At 40.5% G+C, this 22,839-nt stretch overlaps 1 pseudogene across 3 annotated transcripts in view; it reads left to right on the forward strand.

Moving 5' to 3' along the window:
• Positions 1 to 22,724, forward strand: part of LOC145989946 (protein yellow pseudogene) — a 39,455-nt pseudogene extending 16,731 nt beyond the window's left edge. For 2 of the 3 annotated variants that reach the window (XR_014441903.1, XR_014441904.1), the window contains exon 2: positions 19,723 to 22,724. The product of XR_014441903.1 is annotated as a protein yellow pseudogene, transcript variant X1 (transcript). Of the gene's footprint in view, positions 1 to 5,656; positions 5,777 to 19,722 lie in introns of those variants that run through there. The other variant, XR_014441905.1, reaches the window with a different exon arrangement.
• Positions 22,725 to 22,839: the final 115 nt, after the last annotated feature.

Genomic DNA, 22,839 nt, shown 5'->3' on the forward strand with positions numbered 1-22,839 from the left:
GCCTATGCCCTTTAAATACACCATAATAAACGTATTTTGTTGCTATGGAGTTTTAATGCACTTTCTACTGTTCTTTTAGGTTATTTCAGTTAATCCGGACTTTCGTTAAACCCCATTAGTCCTGATTAACGAGGTTTAACTGTATATAAACTGTGAGTGATGCGAGATTGCATACAGAGTAAGTGTGGAGAACACATATCTGACACTGAAAAGTTCATTGATCGAAGCTATCATCAAGAAAAGGATGATGTTAAAATCAATGTTATTTTGTATTATCTTTGCGATTCGTGGTATGTAAACCACGAAAAATGATATTTTTATTTTCCATATTTTTACATATTCGCATTTAGTACATATTTTACATACTTTAGTTACTTTTACATAAAATTTCTCGATATATTCCATATTCATCCTATTACTACTTTTTTTCCCTTTTTTGTGTTAAATCCCAAAGGTTTTCCCTTCATCTGTTCTCTCTGTTTATCTTAAATCTTGACAATACACGATCTGTTATTATTATTCTTGTTAATGCATTTTACGCAGTGATTCAAATGTGAATATAAACTTGGACCAAAAGATAAAGAAAGTGTTCCCCTGTGCATAGCACCACGCCATGAAGGTGTATAGGGGGTGTGGGGGTAACGCCCCACACTTTCTTGATCCGGTCGTGAGTGGGGGTGATGTGATCAGCATCACGCCCCTGACCGCCTTTACCCCCCAGGGTTTCCCCCAGGTACCCATGTTATTCGCCGCTGGGTGGGCGCCGGGGCCGCTTCCACCGTTAGAAAAGTTCCCGGATTTGAACCGGCCGGGGATCGAACCCGGGACCTTGAGCATGGTAGTCAGACGCGTTACCGACTGAGCCACCGCGGCCTAAAAGGCAATGCATATTATAAATGTACTCCCATTACGTCAGATCGTTTCAATCAATATAAATCTTATCTTTAGGGACAACAAATAGCGCGCTACAATGCCAGGAATCCCGGGTTCGAAACCCGTTCTGGGCATGGACATTCTTTGTGAGTGTTCCTTCATCAATGTTATCACATGCTTCGTCACCGTCTCACCTTCGCAATTAGCCAAAAGTGGAAGAAAAACAAACTAAAATAAACAAAATCAATCAATTAATTTAGGGAAAACAGGAGAACATTCGTTGTCGCCCTGTAATCTGGGGTCCCGGGTTCAAAACTCGGTGTAGGCACATAGTGGGTTGGGTCCTAGTTTAAACTGTAGGTCCAGTTCCGATTAGCCTTACTGTGCATAACGTGGACTTAAAAGACCAAATCAATCAATGAACACGAGAAAATTCACGTTTCAGCACTTAAAATAATGTTTGGTAACAGAAACTGAAGCACATTTTTTATTTGAATTTTGCATTACAATTAATGATATATATATAACCAGTGCTTCTTTTTGGGGGGTACGGTGCACTGGCACCTTTCTATAGATGATTATTTATGAATATAAGGTACCTGAACCCAATATGGCCTACCTAAGGTTTGCGATTGTTTCCAGAGGTGTACAAAGTCAGAAAGGTAAAACTTATGGAAAAGTTCAAACGAGGGAACATTTCTGGACGTTTACTGAAAATTAAAGCCAATTCCAAATAATAACATGGATGTAAAGAAGATTTTTATTAAAAAGTTACGTTGAGGCCATATTTGGTACATATATACCCAATATGGTCTAGTCGTATATTTTGTTCTTTCACATCAAGATATGCAACAGAAATTGTGAAGAAAGTACCACAATATTGTTTTTATAGGTGGATAAGTATATTGATATACTTTCATTTTATTTACATAATGACATACGAGATTTGCACAAAGAAATAACATTGTTTACAAACCAATAAACGAGGAGTGACATGTAACAATTTGTTAGCAGAAGACCATGGGATACACATCACAGTCTGGCCAAATGAAAGGTCCTGTATCATCTTCAGTGAGATCCACACACTCTACGTGAACATAATAGTAACAAATGTCACATTTGTGCATGTCTTTTACGATATATTCCTATGTAGGCCATATTGAGTCCACCTTACATTGTGTTCTTTATTCCTTCATTATAAACAAGACTTTAGATTAAAGTCTAAACTAAGTACATTGTTGTAAAGTACAAATTATGAGCTATCATAATATGGACTAGAGATACAAACACCTATCTCTCAGAAGCGTAGTAAGTAATAACTTGACTATGCAATATTAGATCATGTAGAACACAACCAGGAGGCGTAGTTTTGGAGGGGCCAGGGGCGCCTGCCCCCCCAACTTAAAAAAGACTAAAAATAACACATGATTAAGTTCATTTATTACATTTTTGTTATGAAGCCATACCGCAAATCTTGACGTTTGGCATGATGGCATGTGCGGTAATTGCGCCGCAATAGCGGGTCTTAGACGATTTGATTGATGTGTACAGTTTGAAGAAAGAAAAACGTAAAATGACTTGTGTTGAGTCAACAGTTAATTGCTGAGGCATCAAAAGAACTTTTCAATTTAATATTTTCTGAAGCTTACGCCCGACCCTGTGGCCGAGTGGTTAGCACATCGCACTGCGACGCCAAGGGTCCCGGGTTCGAATCCCGGTCGGGCTTGGTTGTTTGTGAATGTCCATTCATCAATTTCATCATTTCATCACTCATCCCCATCTTCGCAAATTAGCCAAGAGGCACAAAACGCGAAGTAAAATAAACTAAATCAAACCAAATCTGAAGCTTTTTTAAAGTAATACGTGTATTGTATCAATAAAAAAATAATGAAATGCAAGATGCAATATTCGTACTGTTCTGCTTCTTTTAAAACTGACAACCAATATACTAATTAATATTTGTTTACTTAAGCGAAGAAATTTAACATTTTCAAATCTAAATGGACTAACACGCAGTGTTTTTAAGTTGATTTTTTTTATTTCCGGGGGAAGGCCTCCGGACCCTTTATAAACTAGGGGATATTCAATACCTGAGAGTTATTTAATATCCCCTAGTTTATCATATCATATTCTTCTCCTAGAGTCTGGCCCCCCCAAAGCAAAAGCTGAAACTCCGCCCATGACTATAGGTACAGCCAGCATGTTCAATCACGGCATTCGGACAGTCTAAATAACATACTAACGTCATCTGTAGAATTAATCTTGTAACTACTTGAAACAGCAAATAGGCCATGTTGGGTACTAGTCCATATTGGGTTCAGCCGAACTACAATATTTTGAGTAGTTCTTGTAATGAACACATTAATAAACCAACTTGAAGAGTACCGGAATCTTTCTTCCCAGAAAAAAAAATGTATATGACATCCCCCTTTTGGTACATATAAATACTTTTCCTGCAATATTTAGAACTGATAATATTTGTACTTTTATATTTTTATTAGCATCGCTTTTCTTCCACTTTTGGCTAATCGCTACGGTGATAATTGGATGATATTGATGAAGGGACAACCCATGCTGGAACTTGAATTCGAGACTTCGTTGGCAAGATCGAGCAGTGATTTCTTTATTTTTATTTTCTGCCTGTGTAAGCTAATCACGACGTTGAAGATGATTACATTAAACAAATGAAGGGACACTCATAGAGGAACTCTCATGCCCAAGCCAGGACTCGAACCTTCGCTGGCTAGGTGATTAGTCCACTCAACATGCTCGGTCACTAAGGTCACTAATAGTACCGAGATGATAACGAGACAAAGACCTGGTCTCGTCTGGACAAGTCTCGAAAGGTTTGGTTTCGTTTTTCTTCGTTTGTTTTTTGTTTGTTTAAATGGTGGTCTCTGTATCGACTTATGTCATCTCGACAGTCACTATCCCAAAAAGATAATTCGCAGATGTGTATGGATAACTATACCGTTCTGCAATTTACTTGTATCAGTTTGTGTGCATCCTGTAAGGTTTGCATCTTGATCTTACTTGCAATATGTGGTTGAATAACCTCTGGTGAACTTCCTTCGTGAGGTTATGCTTGACCTTTGCTTCTCACGAAGCTTTCTTGAGACACCAAAGGGAGGACAGGCGGAGATAAAAAACTGGAGGTACAAGAAAAATAACATTGCATGAACATTTAGAAGAATAGAAATAAAGAGTCAAAAGAAATAGTCAAATGTTGGCAAACTTTTTGGGGGTCCACTGTATGCTCAGACAGACTAACCTCCACAACGAATCGAACCTTAGACCCTATGATTACAAAGCAACAGCACTACCACTAGGCCATCGAGGAGCCTCCGGATGAAATCGTTGATAGAGTTCCACGTGGTATTTGAAGGGGGAAATGAGGGTAATATCTCTCCTTCTGGTTGTAAATTTTTGGCACTTTTTAATTTTCCCACTGGAACAGCATAAACATTCTTGGGGTGTAAGGGGTGACCTTTTGAGATGGCACCCAATAGTCAACCTCACTTCCACGTAGAACACCCCGCTAGTTGCAATGTTACATGCCAACGAGGCTCTGGCGTCTGAACCTACTGCCAGTATAATCATCTGTAGGGTTGTGTTTTGTCCATATGAGTGCCCCTTTACAGCCTCATCTTTTAACATGGGTAAGGATATTTTAATCCTCAGACATACGTTGATTTTAGCTACAGTAAGGGACTTGGCACCGTCCAATCTGACAGGTGCAAAATTGTTATTGTTTTGCTTTATTTTACTTCGCTTTTTGTGCCACTTTTGGCTCATTTGCGAAGATGTGGATAAGTGATGACATGATGAAATTGATGGACACTCACAAATATCCATGCTCGGGCCGGGATTCGAACCCGGGACCCCTGGCATCATACCACGATGTGCTTACCAATCCGCCACGGGGGCCGGTACGGGTGTAAAATAGTCTAAGTGTTGAGGCACCCACAATTTTAACCAATCAATCATGTAAATTCTTCTTAGACACCTCCAGACAATGTACATGGCTACATCACATTGTCTGCGATTTAGGTTTCATCGTGACGGTTTTGCTAACATCAATAACAGAGGGAATTTCCTTTACTCAGTTAGGAATGAACTTAAGAAAGTAGAATTTTGAGGGGAAATACAAGATAGATTCACCAGTTTTCCCCTTTCAATTAGGTCACTGACAATTACACAAAAGTGTGAGAATTCGAAGTAAATAAATTTTGCTCACATCTGAAAAATATCCAATATTTTCTCAGGATATGACTGGTGAATAAACACTGTGTCTCGTTTTATTTTGCAATGTTCTAATTCTGGAACGAAACTAGTATTTTCAGATTCTGAATACAGCAAATATACTGCTCTTCTATACTTCAGGTTTCTCTTTGTGTTTACGGAAGCATTTCATAAATACTTTTCCATTGTGTACAAAACGTTTAGAGAAGGAGACTTTAGGTAAGGCCATGACTTGTATTAGCATAATGTTATAGGTTTAACTTTGGTGGGATTTATACGAGATTGAACTTCCGATCAAAAAATGCACTTACAATTTCACCATTAAGTACTTGTCTTCGAAATAGTAAAATTAACACGCAGGTAATTTTAACGGCTCGCTACTAACGCCATCTGTACCGAATTCCGTGGACTGTTAAGGTCCACTTTACGTCAGTCCTCGTAAACCAATGACAGTTCACCACATTTGATAGACGTCCCTGTAGTACGTATTAGGGTATTTCATCTTGGTCAGAAAGTGAAACAGAAGCAAGCAAGGTTATTAGAATTATATGGAAGCAAGAACGATATTTCTGTGGTTAAATCACACTATCGCCGAAGCTCACCTTTACAAGAAGAACTTGGTGCCTTCACCAGTTTGTTTCTGTAATAAATACATACCGTAGTAAGTAGTTTATCGATGATTGCAACTCCGAACCATCTTATATTTCAGTGTAAACTTTATGATACACACACAGAGAACAATTTTTACAGGACTTGTACTACAAGAGTGGGCATCAAGCGCTGCCTTGTTTACTGACTTCTCTTTCATCCTCGGTATAATCAATATTCGGTAACAGTTTCATACATCGGAGACACATTTCTTCAATTTTACACAAAAAACTACTTACGGAAATGAGTTTCTCCAAGGTTTACAACGTTCGTCGAGGTATTTTCTTTCATCGTGGATATATTTGACGAGGAAATCATGTATTTTTCAAGAGAAATATCTCACCGACGCACAATTGTCATTGTTTTCATTTGCTTGCCCTACGACAACCGGATGATGAGTACATTTGATGACGTAAGCCCCTGTCAGTGTTTCAAACCCCTTTTTTTCTATGCTTGCCTAACGTAACCAAACCTAACCTAACCTTATCGGAAATGGTTCGTGGGGCTATCCGTGAATGGTTCGTGGGGCTATCCGTGAATGGTTCGTGGGGCTATCGGTCAGCTACCGTGCATAATGCTTCCTGGGGCTATCCGTGAATGGTTCGTGGGGCTATCCGTGAATGGTTCGTGGGGCTATCCGTGAATGGTTTGTGGGGCTATCCGTGTATGGTTCGTGGGGCTATCCGTCAGCTACCCGGGCTATCCGTCAGCTATCCGTGCATAATGTACAATTTGCTCAAGTGACGAACACGATAGTAGGTATTTTTCGGTGAAGGATGTAGGAAACACTGCATGCCCACTACGGTAGTCAAGATTTGGCCGCCATATTCTGTGTTATGGAAGCGAAAAGAGAAGTCAAATAAATTACTCTCTATGTGAAAAATTGTGTTTTTTTCGTGTAGAAAGCATAATGGCACCTTGAACTATGTTCCCCAATACACAATTGGTAAGTACGAACCATGTGAAACACAAAATATCCGATTTTAATGTGTTTCCGATCTATGAAACTGGTACCCAATATTCTTACAAAATATTTTTACAAGTCTGCTATAAATGTGTAATCAAATGGTTTAATTATTTACTATGAAAGGAATAATTGTATGTAATATTTATAAATTGTTAACTGGTGCAACGATTTTGTCCACAACCAATAAATATTTTATTAAAAAAAATTGTTGAGTTGAGTGCAACAGAAGCAAGAATGAAATTTCTGCGGTTGAAAACAAATAGAACCATCACAAGGATCCAATTTGTATTTCAGAAAAATATCGAGTCTTTAGTGTATGAATTTTTTAGTGTTTGGCTGGCTGTTTCTTCAAAGATTTCTCAAAAGAATGATGATGATAATATGTTTGAACTAAGTGTTTAGAAAGGAGAAACATAAAAGCTTCTTAACCCAAGTTGAGTAACATTACAATCATGGGCTCAATAGGTGAAACACTTCCTTTACTCGGGCTTCCCCTATGGCGTAGTGGCAACGTCGCCGCCTTGTAGTCAAAGGACCCCGGTCGGCCACCGTGGCAGAGTGGTTAGCACAGCATGATACGACATCAGGGGTTCCGGGTTCGAATCCAGGCCTGGTCATGGACAATCTTTGTGAGTGTCCCTTCATCAATTTCACCATATCAATACTCATCCTTATCTTCGAAATTATCCACAAGTGGTACAAAAGGCGAAGTAAAATACACCAAATCAATCAATCAAGGGGTCCCGGGTTCATACCCGTTGGAGGCACATAGTGGTTCTGATCCCACTTTAAACTGAACTGTGCATAAAGTGAATTAAAAAAAAACAAACTAATTTACTCGGAATTGTGTTTGGAATTTGTTCGCAAAATTTTCCAAAGCAGGTTGAAAATTCAAAAAGTGGGATTTTTGACTTTATGCTTCTCATCAGAGGAAAGACATAAGAAGCGGGGAACAATGGTAGAAATAAAGAGAAATAATCCTAGCTTACCCCTTTCCGTACTAGAAACTGACTTACCTGAGGGGAGGAGGTGGGCTCACAGGTCCACACATTCCTTTGCCACTAAAATTCAAGAAACCATTCTGTTTTTGAATCACTGTTTCATTTGTTGATTATATAAGTGCAAGTACTATTAATTATAATAATAATTACAAAAATTACCATCATTAACAAAAAATAATAACCAATTACTGCATGACTGTCGCACACATATTTTAGCATTCACTAGAACTCATAAAAACGAAACTAACATTCATCCAAATATTCGCGATTCGTCAAAACTGGCAATATATCGAGTAAAATAATAAGGAAACAATACAAATACAAGTTAGTTTTGGTAGTTCCTGGGGGGGGGGGCTGGAGGGTTAATAGCTTAATTGTATGTAATGGGAAAGATCCCCCGATATTTAGGAATATGTGGGCAGTAGTCACCTCCATACTTCTTATCTTCAAGATGTCCAAGTTATCTTGCAACAAAAGTATCACCGCTGGAGGGAGACGAGTTAGCTCGACCCCTCTTTCAATTAATTCACCCTTTTGTCCCTCCACCACTGAGTCACAGCTATATACGTCAATGCATTGACTAATTAATAATTTACCGCTTCATACATGACTGCATAGGTCATTATTATAATAATGTTAATTCTTCCGCTTGCATAATTAACTAATGTCAATAAAGTCTACAGTTCTTACAAAGGCGGGAAGAATCACACCTCGTTATAAATATACACGTCACAGAGTTTGACGATAATAAACACTCTCTACCCTTTGTTTATTTGGTTGACCGTGCACGTGACCATGAAATTATACACATCCGCGTAATTGGAAACTAAATAGGCTACAGACACTTTGTAGTGTGTGCTACTGTTTATGTTATTTCCTGTCGGAAAACATTTCCCTCTGGTGCTTCGTGTGGCCGTGTGTGTGTGTAGTTCCACTGTGACAACATATATGTTATACTCAACTGCAGTAAGGGTATCGAAATTGTTCTGATGACAAATGGTAAGCGCATAACATTGTTGTAGAAATATCTATTTCATAAATTTCCAACCCCGTAGCTAGATATATTGGCGCCCTTTGCATGATTGTGGTTTTGCGCCTCCCTCCCCCGAACTACCAAGCATCGTCATTTTGTGTGTGTCCTTTGATCTTGTCGTCTTGTCCCACCGTTTGCGATATTCCCATTCTACAAATTTGGAAATGAGGAAACAAAGAAAACTCATTAAGAAATCATAGAGGTTATGTTTAAAGATTCGTAATTTGCATTCCTGATTTTAAAAAAATGTTTATCATGTTAAGAATATTTCAGTTGTGTCTTAGTGTATGAAGGATCTGTTTAGAAACGTACTATTACTACTACTTTGGGAAATAGAAAATTCCAGGGGGCGCGAGAGGGGCGATTAACCCCCACTTTTTGCAACTTCTGCCTCTGCACTATGGTATACCTTATATACCAAGGGAAAGTAAACTGTTATTGCCCCCCCCCCCACTTTCGAAACCAAATCGCCGCCACTGCTCCGACGCATGGCTTAAAAAAACTAGCCTACCTCTCTCTATTCCTTCGCAATTTTATCTTAGGGCAACTTGTGACCAAGTGGTGTATTATTTGCAAGGTGCCTAAGGACGGACGACTTTTCTTTCAGCTGTTGTTCGCTAGGTTCATTGAAATATTTTGGTCTCATACGTCATTTCTGGGGGTGATCGTTTAATTATATACAGGGTGTTGCAAAATACCTGTTACAACGCTTGGGAGGTGATTCGACAAGTAAAAACAAGGAAAAAATGCCATGTGAAAAAATGTCGAAATCGGCACCGTTTGCGAGTGACAGGCGTGCGAAAATCGCCTCACACCATGTTTAAAGCACAATAACTCAAGAAGGAAGAAAGATATCAATGTCGGATTAAAAGAATACAAAGAAAGTCGTGCCTGACGAATACAATGGTGCATCAATTGAGGCCCAGTGTAAATTGCGCAAGGGGACTCTCAAAGAAAGTGGGGAATCCCCTGATGGAAAATACAAGAAATTTACTACTATCTTCTACATAATGTTGAGATCGGAATGTAGCCAGTAAAAAATGGTGACGTATATCCACGTGTCCCACTATTGCTGGGACACCGTCCCACACCCAGGAAATAGGAAAAAAACTCGCAAATCTCCTGTTGTACAAGGTTCACATTGCGGTTCGAAGAAGAAAAGAAACCAATTTGTCGCATGTCTCACTACTGCTGGGACACCATCCCAAATGGAAAAAAATACGGGAAAATCGTAAAAAAAAAAAAACGTTTTCAATCCGTTAATGTTAACACACTACTTTGCAGTACGAAAAACGAAAGTTAAACAATGGCCACATGTCGTCAGGCTGTACATACGTATACTACAAGAGAGCTCCCAAAAGAAAGTGGGTAATCCTCGAAGAAATGAAGAGGGAGAATGGCGAGAAAACGCACATAATGGCATGTAACATTTCCAGGCACAGCACATCTGGAAGGGATTCCACTGAGAAGCGCACAACCTCCGCACATGCAGATCGACGGTATGAAGTACCGCGATATCCAGCATCTTCACTCGCACCTTTCACTAAAAGACACTATGCGGTGCTGATAGGGGCTCACAAACACCGGTATACTCAGAGACTTTGTTGAAAATGTCCGCCATTGACTTCAAGACAAAGTTGGCATTGGCGAAGCACTGATTGTCTGGTACGCGCAAATACCTCTGGCATGTCACCAATTGTCCCACCCGCGGCATTAACACGAGCTACGAGATCCTCAGCACTTTCCACAGGGGTTTCATACATGAGCCTTTTCATTTCTCCCCACACAAAGAAATCCAGTGGTGTGAGGTCGGGGGAACGAGGTGGCCACGGTAAAGGTCCACCCCTGCCAATCCAACGATCGCCGAAAATATCCTTGAGTAAGGCCCTGGCTCCCCGGTCGAAATGTGCGGGGGCGCCGTCGTGTTGAAACCAGATACGTTGTCTACCTGCCAGTGGCACGTTTTCCAAAATTTCAGGTAATACGTCATGTAGAAACACCCGATAATTCCCAGCACACAAAGTAGAGGGCAAAATGTACGGGCCTATCAAGTGGTCACCTACTACGCCACACCACACATTCACTGCGAACCTATGTTGATGATGACGCACAATGATTGCATGCGGATTGTCCATATCCCAGACGTGGCTGTTGTGGCTATTGAACATGCCGCCCCTGGTGAATATTGCCTCATCGATCCACAAAACTCTTGTTGGGAAATCTGCAATTGCAAGAGTTTGTTGCACGTACCATTGGCAGAAATCCATGCGTAGGGGAAAGTCCGTGGGCAGTATGTGGTGCACCTTATGCAATTTGTATGGGTGCAATCTCTCCTCCTGAAGAACGCGGAACACATTGCCATGGTGGGTTTGTTGAGTACGAGCAATGACACGTGTGCTGGTGTCAGGACGTCTCGTATCGCGTCCAACACGTCCTCTTCAAATTGCACAGTGCGCACAGTGTGAGGTCTTCCACAATCCCATCTACGGGGTAGTAGAGTTCCAGTTTCACAGAGTCAAGCATCAAGTCTTTGAAAGAGTGCATGTGCTGGTAACCGCCTATTGAGAAAACGTTCGTGATACGAACGCCGTGCTTCACGGCTGTTTCGGTTTGCCTCTCCATAAACAAGATGCATATCAGCAAGCTCGTGTACTCCACCATTGTCCTGTTCGAGAACTGCCCAGCAACAGGGGCACTTTCCCTCCGAGTGACGGATCACAACTACCGTGATTAGCACCCACGTAATGTCACACAAGTGTCCACGCAGTTGTTTCAAACCGAGAAAGAACACGGGAATACGTACTCTAGTACGTACAATATTCCTTGGCGCAATTCAACCATACACACACGCCAGACTAAACTCCACGCTGCGAGACGCAGAACAAGACAGGAAAAACAACGGTCGACTACACTCTCTACGTAGTATCCACCAACACTAATACGTAACAGGTGACCTACAGTCACAGCGCCTCTAGTGGGGCTTTCTGTATCAATTAACTGAAATCAATCTGAGCGTAATTTGACGGCATAGCGTCATTTTCGAGTGAATTTCCTATTTCCAGGAGTGTGGGACGGTGTCCCAGCAGTAGTGGGACATGTGGACATACGTCGTCATTTTTTACTGCCTACATTCCGATCTCAACATTATGTAGAAAATAGTAGTAAATTTCTTGTATTTTCCATCAGGGGATTCCCCACTTTCTTTGAGAGTCCCCTTGCGCAATTTACACTGGGCCTCAATTGATGCACCATTGTATTCGTCAGGCACGACTTTCTTTGTATTCTTTTAATCCGACATTGATATCTTTCTTCCTTCTTGAGTTATTGTGCTTTAAACATGGTGTGGGGCGATTTTCGCACGCCTGTCACTCGCAAACGGTGCCGATTTCGACATTTTTTCACATGGCATTTTTTCCTTGTTTTTACTTGTCGAATCACCTCCCAAGCGTTGTAACAGGTATTTTGCAACACCCTGTATATTCAAAAGTGGAGGGGTGTTGCTATTTACTCAATTGTTAATTTGCTGTTTAGTATTAATTGCAGATGTCTCAGGGGCAATGCATTAATATGTACAATCTACATTTCTAAAAATAAGAATTAGAAGTTTAAATTATTCAAATAGAACCACAAATACATAGTATCCGATAGTAAATACCGTACTATAAAATACAAGGAATTTTAATAAAATGTTACAGTAAAACCTCGTTAATCCGGACTAATGGAGGGGGATAACTTGACCGGTTTAACGAAAGTCCGGATTAACTGAAATAACCTAAAAGAACAGTAGAAAGTGCATTAAAACTCCGTTTATAGCAACAAAACACGTTTATTATGGTGTATTTAAACGGCATACGCCTAAATACACTATACAGTACTGTACAAAGTCTGCGGGAAACAGAATTTCATCAGTGGTTGACTGCCTTTTCTTTGGGAAGTTCTCTTGTTGACTTCTAGCCACATTTAAACCCTTGCATTCTGCTTTTCTTCTCCTTTTGCCTGTTCGGATTAAGCGAAGTCCGGCTTAACGAGGTTTTACTGTACTTAGCTTTTTTGCCACTTTTAACTAATCGCAACGATGAAACAGTCTGGGACTCGAACCTGGAAACATCTGTGACGAGAACGACAGTCGATCCGTTTGAAAGAAATAGCCGAGAATGAAACAGCGTGCGTAGCATACCCAACTCTGTGTGGTCAGTCACATTGTGATTAAAGAGAGATAACGTATTTCACTGCATAATCGTAGCTGATTTTATGCCATTTTTTGTGCAAAAAAGTGGGGTGTGACCATTATGTGAAGCTTTAAAAAAACGTGTCAGTATTACCTGTACTTAAAAATCATTTATTACTAGGTAAACTGTATTTGGTGCAGGATTAGGAAGCACGGAATTCTCGTGGATATACGTTAATATTGAATAGTCCAAATCTAACACTTGCAACGCTCTGTTAGTGAGGTTAGGTTGCTTGCATTAAGTTAAAAAATAAACACATATTTCAAATTCAGAAACATTTGATGTGTAGAAAGTGCTATTTGGAACAGGCACATCATTGATTGAATTTACAATTGTAATTAGTGGGACAGGTGAGCCTAAAAAAAAAAACATGTTTAGACTAACAAGTAAGTGTAATTTCAGTGAAAATATTGGCACATTTCGCGGTGCCCCAGGACACTGCGGCACACACTTTGGGAACTACCGCATCCAATACTTAATTACTGTAAATGTATTTTTCCTCCAGCAAACTTAAAGTAGGGGAGAGCGGGGTCAATTGTAACACGGGGCAAATGTAACAATCGCTACTGTGCTGCTCTCGTGAGGTATTTTTAAAACTATTCAAACCTGTAGAAAGGAGACGTCAGTTGGGAGTGACTCATGTGGCGGTGGTGCTTACGTAGCGATTGTTCCGGCTATTATTGGGAGTTTTTCAAATTTTCAACACGTAAGTAAAAACATAAGGTTCCTTTTTATTTTTTAATAGTGATTTCGCGATGTCGTCTGGTCAAGGTTTGTATATATCATCGCAATACACAATATTTGATGTGTTTGTTAAGATAGTTGTGATCAATTTCTGGTGTCGTGGTTAGTAGCTGCAAGCCAGCAAACAATATGGCGTCAGGATGGGGCAAATGTAACAAATGTAACCGGGGCAGTTGTAACACTGTTACAATTGCCCCTTATGCGTTTCTTATGTAAAATATTCACTTGCATTGTAATAAAAAGCATTGTTCAACCATCCTGAATTATTACATTCTGTATGTTTCAGAATGGTGAGAGACAGAAAAAAGAACTACCGAACGAGGCCCTTCACAAGATAAGATGGAAGAAGCTGCAAAGTTAGTTTTGGAAAGCAATGTTTCAATCCGACACGCAGCAAAAGCGCACAATATTTGTCATGTGACATTGACCCGTTTTGTTAAGAAGAGACAAGAAAAAGGGAATCCTGTTATGGGTTATAAACCACACAATAAAGTGTTCTCTGCCTACATGGAGACCCAGTTAACTGAGTATATAAAGACATGTGCAAATATATTTTATGGACTCACCCCAAAAGAAGTCAGACAGTTAGCCTACCAATATGCAAACCAAAATCAGTGTAAGTTTCCAGAGTCCTGGGCAGATCGTCAAATGGCTGGTGCAGACTGGTTTACCGCATTTATAAAGATAAATCCTACTTTAGCAATAAGGACACCAGAGTCAACATCCTTAGCGTGTGCTATGAACTTTAATAAAGAGAATGTTAAAAAAAAATTTGAAAACCTATCGAAGGTTTTGGAGCAATATCAATTCGAACCTCAAGACATCTACAATGTCGATGAAACAGACATATCAACAGCCCCTAAGCCAGACAAGATAGTCGCACCAAAGGGAAGCAAGCAAGTTGGAGGAATTAATTCTCATGAGAGGGGCACCTTGGTAACGATGTGCTTAGCCGTTAGTGCCATAGGCAGCAGCATTCCACCTATGTTCATTTTTCCACGGAAGAACTTTCGGGATCATTTTCTCCAGAATGGTCAAATAGGGAGCAAAGGAGAAGCAAATTGTTCGGGGTGGATGCAAGCAGCACAGTTTTTACAATTTCTCGAACATTTTAGGAAGTATGCCAAGCCTAGTGTTGAGAGAAAGGTTTTGGTTATCCTGGACAAGGGAAAAAGAGGCTGTTCGACAGAAGTGACAGTCGTCGATCAAAAAAGAAGAGAACTGCAAGCAGAAGCGCCAGAAGGTGTCAGGAAAGCAGCTCTGAAGGCGACGAATGTTTTTGTTTAATTTGCCTTGAGAAGTGGTCCAATAGTGCATCTGGTGAGCAATGGGTGCAGTGTTTAACTTGTGACAACTGGTCACATGAGAAATGCACCAAAGGGGACAGCTTTTACATTTGTCATAACTGTCAGTCAGAATGATCAGATATATCTTTGTTAGAAACAGTGTTTGGGACCTGGTATGGTTCGATTAGCCTACTTATTAACTAAAGCACAGTTAGCTAATTCTTAATAATTGTGTAAGGCTACATGTTATTTCCAGCAAAAACATTAATTGTATTTCTGGTAAATGTTAGTATGTTACTTTGCCCCTGTAGTGTGTTACATTTGCCCCCGAGCAAGGGTCAATTGTAACATTTGTCACACATTTTTATAACATTAATTATGATTAGCATATTATATATGGCGGGATTGTGACTCCATAATATCAATAACAACATATTGTAGTTTTTCCATGCCGATTTTCACGCTGGAAAGATTATTAGTTTCATAGAAAATACATCATTTATCAAAATTGTTACAATTGACCCCGCTCTCCCCTACTTTGTGTAAAGCCTATGCTTTGAGGTTTCCTTGCTAACCCCCGTTATCGCTTTAATCTGTGCTTTTAAAGTTAAATCAGTCACAACAATAAAAAAAAATGTATAATCTTATGTACGCGAAACACAACCGTATTTTCAGTTCCTGGCCGTCTACTGTATTGTCGGAAGTCCACTCTGGAAAAGTTATACAGAGCGAAAATTATTTTTAGTTTTATTTTTTACCACTTTTAGGCCATTTTAAAATACAGTAAACCCTCGTTAACACAAACTTAAGACGAACACTTGGTTAACATGAACAAAATGTTGGTCCCGGTAGGGATGTATTATATCTTATAGAAAGTTTTATCGGTTAACGCGAATTTCGGTTACCACGAATTACACACTGTTTTTTAGTCCGTTGCGTCATTATATCTCATTTAACACGAACTTTCAAAGTTTTTCATAATTTTTTTCTGTTGTTCCTCTGTCGTTCCACTGCTAGGTATGTAAGAAATCGCTCAACAACAATCATCATCTTGCCAACAATCAACTTATACAGTATTGTAACCAACAGATTCAGATCATAGGCGATGACTCCATGGGGCTTGGGGAGGGGGGGGGGGGCTCGAGCACCCCAATGTTAACGATATGAGGGCAGAGCCACCCAAATAATTTTGCTTAAGAGGATCTAATGTATTATTTTGCTTCTCTTGTAAAGTTTACTCTGAATTGTGCCAAATGAACTTAACTTTAAATACACATTTGAAATGTTATAGACCATCAATTTGAGGTGCTGAGACCGCTGAACCATCAACTTTGAGGGGGCTATGACCAGAGAGCAAAACACATGACTTATTACTATATACTAAGTATATAATTATGAGTAAAAAAAAAGGTAAAGTGTTCCCCTGTGCATAGCACCACGCCATGAAGGCGTATAGGGGGTGTGGGGGTAACGCCCCACACTTTCTTGATCCAGTCGTGAGTGGGGGTGATGTGATCAGCATCACGCCCCTGACCGCCTTTACCCCCCAGGGTTTCCCCCAGGTACCCATGTTATTCGACGCTGGGTGGGCGCCGGGGCCGCTTCCACCGTTAGAAAAGTTCCCGGATTTGAACCGGCCGGGGATCGAACCCGGGACCTTGAGCATGGTAGTCAGACGCGTTACCGACTGAGCCACCGCGGTTAACATTTTTACTAAAAGGAGTTTCAAAAGAAGATGTGCATGAACTAGGAGAGTGGATTGGACTTTCGGGCTACAAATGGCTCCCACGTGACATTCAGAACAACATCATTGATATATTACGGAGATCTGTTTTGCGCTCCGTGGTAGCAGATATTAAAAGTCGGGAATATTTTGCTATCATGGTTGACGAAACTTGTGACATATGCATCCATGAACAATTGACGTTTTGCATTCAAACTGTAAATTAAAATTTTAATATTTTTGAGGACTTCATGGGCTTTTACGAGATTCCGAACACTGAGGCCAAAACATAAAAAGGGAAATAGTGAGGCATTCATTAATTTATTTCAGTGATCAGAGCCCCCCAAATAATTTTGACAAGTCGGCGCCCCTGATGATCAACAATGTGTTCAGATGTGTTTTTCTATTCTTTAAAACGGAGCCAGTACGAGTTTCATCCGAATTGACTGCTAGTTTTACGGAAGCGATGAGTGCAGTTGGCCATGAAGTTACCAGGCATTTGCGTTCCCGTCTGCGACAGCGCAATATACAGAAATTTTTCACCAGAAAATGATCTTCGAGTACTCTTTTAAAAAGTAAATTACTGTAGTACTGTTTTCTATGATGACATACATAATACATATTGTAAATGGTTAATGTGTAGAAAGAACTGTATTGCAACAATAAAATTTGAGTCTGTACTATAATATTAAGGCCATTTTATGCGTAATCTTTTGACATTTTTTAGGTCAACTTCTGACCCCTAGTTATGAACCAATTTTTTGGACTGAAAAAACCCTTGTGCGACGATTATGCGGTGAAAGGATATGCTTGGCAAGTGTGAGTGTGGCCGCAGCTTAATATGAACATTTCGACGGCTTTCCAAGCGAAAAATCAACAAGACACCAACATTGTGGGATGATTCACGTCTTGTTAAGTGAGACCTTGAAACGCCACGCATACACACCGCTCTGTGCGAAAATACAGAAAACGACTCGCCGAGTCAGTTGTTGGTCTTCAGCTGGGAACCGGCACATCCGACCTTGCAGGGTATACAGCTATTCGTAAGAGAATTCCCGTTAGGCTTTGGAATTTACTACGCAATGCTCCCGATAAAAGGACGAGATAATGGCTTTAATGCGTTAGTTAAGAAGTAGAATGCTTTGTTGCGTGAGGACTCCTACGCACTTGCTAATGGGAGAAGCGCGGTTGCGTAAATTAGAGAACGCATTCTCATTTCCGTTTTGGGTTTCATTACGGTGGATTCGTAAAGTATGGAAGTAAAATAACATCGTTATTTTTAACAAGTTTTGCTTTATGGCCTAATAAAGGGCTTATGCAGTGTTGCTCGAGAAGGAAGCAGTATTTGAAAACTAAAGATATTACTACACAAATTAAAAGAACTCACTTTTCTGCCACTCCACGACTAATTGCGACAATGAGGATGAGTAATTATGGACTGGGAGTCGCCGCCTTGTAATCAAGGGGTCCCGGGTTCGATACCCGGTGGAAGCACATAGTGGTTCGGATCCCTCTTTAAACTGTAGGTCCAGTCCGGATTAGCCTTACTGTGCATAAAGTGGACTTAAAACACTAAAACAAACAAAACAAACAAAATTATGAACAGGGGCAAGGACGTGGGGCAAGGGCGATCACGGAGGATCCCAGGGGCACTTGCCCCCCTGAGATATTTAGAAAGACTTAATATATTTCAAATTTAGAAATTGTAGCGTGAAAACATGGACGAGGGGTGCCGTCAAGGACAGCAGATTAAGTGCCTGTGCAAATTATCCTAGTGCTGGGTATGGATTATGAGAATTCCTTAACTAGGAGAAAGCATCACCGCCACCTTTCCCCCACTTTAAGCACTGCTGCCCCCTGTGAAAAATCCTGCGAGCGGCCTTGACGTGGGAGGCAGTTAATACCCCACTTTTTTGCACACCATCGTGTCTTGTCCAATTGTAGCTCATTTTGATGTGTCACATAACCACTTTTCTCCTTAAGAAATGAGGTTGACTCCAAGATGGCTGCCATCGTGGCGACATGATCTACACTGTTCCCCCATCATGTTTAGGGACATTGGATTGGTGTGTGTACCTATTTGTCTCTTATAGAGGTGGCTGCAGTGCTCGATGGTATCCCCAGCTGTCTCATTGTCATCATGTTAAACCATAGGAACATCCCCACAGCTAAGCCCCAAAGCTCTACCAACGAGGAGGAATTATTTATTTATTTCAAACAGTATTTATAGTGCACTATACAGACAGTTCCAAGTACAGAACTTTTACACATACACTCGTAAGCGAATATCACAAAGTAAAAAGAAAATGAACATAAAAATGAAACACAAAATGTTTGACAAGGAGAAGAAAGATATTAAAATATAAACAGTAATATGATATAATACAATCCCTTCCCTAAGACTCATACAACAAAAAATCCAAACAAAACATGTATACATTCAGCCATTCTTGGTAACTTTATACTGAGTTACTAAATTATGTAAAAATGACTTCGTCCCATTACCCTTATGTATCGCTGTTACTGCTCGAAGGTTTCAAACACCATATGCTCGTGGTTTTTAGGCCCAATTTCATAAGAATATTGGAGCAAGATATTTTGCAATCAAAATATTATTTATAAAGTTGGATTCAACATTACTTCTCCTATCTACTTATGACGTGAGATTTAATCTGGGCAATATACGTATTTTCATAGTCATAATAGAGACGAAATAATTTGAATTGAAAATAAATAAATCTAACTAGTATTTTCTGTACACTCTCTAAGAGTTGACCTTTAGTGCAATAAGTGTTGCAAACTCTAATCCAAATAAGTGTTGCAAACTCTAATATCGGTATAACTTTTAGTTTGAATAACACCCTGACGGTGCTGGGTATGCTCGGGTCTATTGAGAAGGAGGGATTCATGACACCACCTTTGTTAAATTGCACCCTGTCAAAATTGATGATTAAGATTTGATTTCATATTTTTCAGGTGTACTGGATCCGCCATGTTGCTAGTAAGTGCACTGCTTCTTCACACCCTCTCGTTGTGCTGTCTGGCTGAAGGGAAGAGGTTCCAAGAAGTCTACGGATGGAGAGTCATAGACTTCGACTATGGCAACGCGTCTGCTAGACAAGAGGCCATCCGCACAAAGTCCTTCGTGCCTGGAAACAGCCTCCCTCTGGACGTGGACATGTGGAAGGACACAGTCTTCCTCACCTTTCCTCGTTGGAAGCCAGGGATACCAGCGACCCTGGCCTACACCTCCTTGAACACCAGTCCCCAGTCGACATCCCCTCGGCTGAGGCCTTACCCCAACTGGTCCTGGAACCGGGAGGGTAACTGCCAGGGGGTGACGTCAGTGTTCAGGGTGAAGGTGGATTCTTGCGGGAGACTCTGGGTTCTTGACACTGGATTCGTCAACCTTCTGGGAGATCGAAAGCAAGTGTGCCCAAGTCAGGTTCTGGTGTTCGATCTCAACAATGACAACTTGCTGAAGCGTTACCGTCTTCCCGAGACGGTACTGTTGAAGGATCGGTCATTGTTGGTGACCGTCGAGGTGGACATCCGAGAATCCTGCGACCAGACGTTCGCCTACATTGCCGACGTCACGGGGTATGGGCTGATAGTGTACGATTACGCCAGGGACAAGTCGTGGAGGGTGGACCATAACTACTTCTACCCGTATCCGCTGCACGGGAAGTACACGGTCAACGGCGAGTCATTTTCGCTCATGGACGGCGTCATCGGGTTGGCGCTTTCCCCCTTTGCCAACGGTGACAGGCTCTTGTACTTCCACAGCCTGGCAAGCGTGCGAGAGTCCTGGGTTCCGACCTCGATCCTCCTGAACGAAACTGCGGCCAAAGAGAACGACGAGGCCTTCCGAGTGTCTGGACAGCGTCCGTCCCAGACGGCAGCGTCGGCAATGGACAGGACAGGAATCCTCTTCTTCGGCCTCATCGGCAGAAACTCCATCGCCTGTTGGAACTCAAAGAACACGTACCTACCGCAATACATGGAGGAGATCGACAAGAACGACGCTACCCTTCAGTTCCCCTCTGGTGTAAAGGTCGACAACAACCGGAACCAGAATGTGTGGGTCCTCACGAGCAAGTTGCAGAGCTATATTCTCGGCACTCTCAAAGATAACATTGTCAACTTCAGAGTGATGGTGATACCTGTTGCGCAAGCTGTCGCAGGCACCGTTTGCGCAGCCAGAAGTGACCCACTTTCGTATTCAGTGGGGGCTTACCAGCCACATTCCGCTCTCTTGCTTTGACAATACTTTCAATATCACTACTTTCAATATTACTAGGTGGGCAAGGTGAAAAAATGGGGCAAAACCACAATCACGAGTTGAAAATAAGGGACAAAATCGTAGTCACAAGTTGAAAATAAGGGACAAAATCGTAGTGACAGTTGAAAATAAGGGACAAAATCGTAGTCACAATTTGAAAATAAGACAAAATCGTAGTCACAAGTTTAAAATAAGGGAGAAAATCGTAGTCACAAGTTGAAAATAAGGGAGAAAATCGTAGTCACAAGTTGAAAATAAGGGAGAAAATCGTAGTCACAAGTTGAAAATAAGGGAGAAAATCGTAGTCGCAAGTTGAAAATAAGGGACAAAATCGTAGTCAAGTTGAAAATAAGGGACAAAATTGCCATCACAAAAGTAAGGGACAATATTGCAATCACGGGTTGGAAATAAGGGACAAGATTACAAAAATACATAGCCTTAATGATCACTTCTGCCTCAATTCTTTCTTGTGAAGAAACTACTAAAATGTGCTTTAAATGAAGAAGATACTTTGTTATTTTTGTGGTCTATTCCTAGAGAGCATGCTGCATTACATCATTGCGACAGCCATGTGCCCACAAGGAAAATATTTGTTTCAATATTTGCACCGTGCTTTATATTTATTACCACTATACTTCACCCTCAGGTAAATAAATATCTTCTTCCTGCAACCATGACTAATGAAAAACATACACTGTCTTTTCGTCTTTATACGTATCAGGTGACTCTATCTTAAGTTTTTCATTCATCTTGAAAACACATTGTAAAGAACTTTCAACACTGGGTGAGAAGATAGTATGTAGAAAGAGTGCGTAGAAGGTAGTGGTTACAAACATGGGGAGGGGTGGAACTAGGAAATCTGTCCCATAATGCACCACCACCGGTGATGGGAAAGTTGATGATATTAAGCGCTCAGAAACATGGATATATATAGATGGAAATTTTCAAATGTGGGACAATAGACGTGCGGGGAAAGATTTTAAGGGACACATTACTTAAATACGGGACTGTCTATTAAAATCCGGGACTCTTAGTAACCCGGATCAGGTCCGCCAGTAAAACGTTGACCATCTTGCAAATCCTTTGTGGTTTGGAAGGCATTATTACAGTGGGATGCACAAGTATTGCTCGGCAAATTGTCCGCGACTGATTTCATTAATTATTCTCTACGTAGATGTTGTCAGAAACCTGTTATGCGTTTTGTTTCGATTCTGGAAACTCTCATTGCTATAGCAAAGAGTACAAATATCGCAATCAATGGACAGTTTGTTGCGTAATACTTATGCATCCCACTCTACTATTCAGTCAGCAGGTTGTATACAGACAGTTGTAGTAGTTTACTGTCACCACAAAATCACTATATTCTATATTTGGTAGTAATTTATAAATTTTCATTTCTTAAAAATTCCTATCTGAAAACAGGTTGTTCACATGGAGAAGAACATTATTTTTGTCCCTGAAATTACGCTTATAAGCGTAATTTCGTATATGATACATTATGTATTTTTGTTATATATATATAAGTGTTTGAGTGTTTGTGTGTGCATCTCAGTATTAATAATGACATTCAAATCTTCTTCACGAAGACATTCTAGAACTATGAGCGTGTTGTATTATTGACAGTGTGTTTCATGTTATAGAACTAGTAATATATATTTTATTGTTGCTATGTTGCCTTATGAATTAAAGTTTTGTAAACAGGAGTGTATGCATTTTAAATGCAAAATATTTTCTTATGGCTCGGCATAATTTAGTACTACTCGAAAATCCTTGATCGTAAAAGTGAGTTTGGCACTATCCTTTGGAGACAT

The sequence above is a fragment of the Lepisma saccharinum genome, chromosome 7 (assembly GCF_977018435.1).
Source record: "Lepisma saccharinum chromosome 7, izLepSacc3.1, whole genome shotgun sequence".
In the NCBI taxonomy this organism is placed as follows: domain Eukaryota; kingdom Metazoa; phylum Arthropoda; class Insecta; order Zygentoma; family Lepismatidae; genus Lepisma; species Lepisma saccharinum.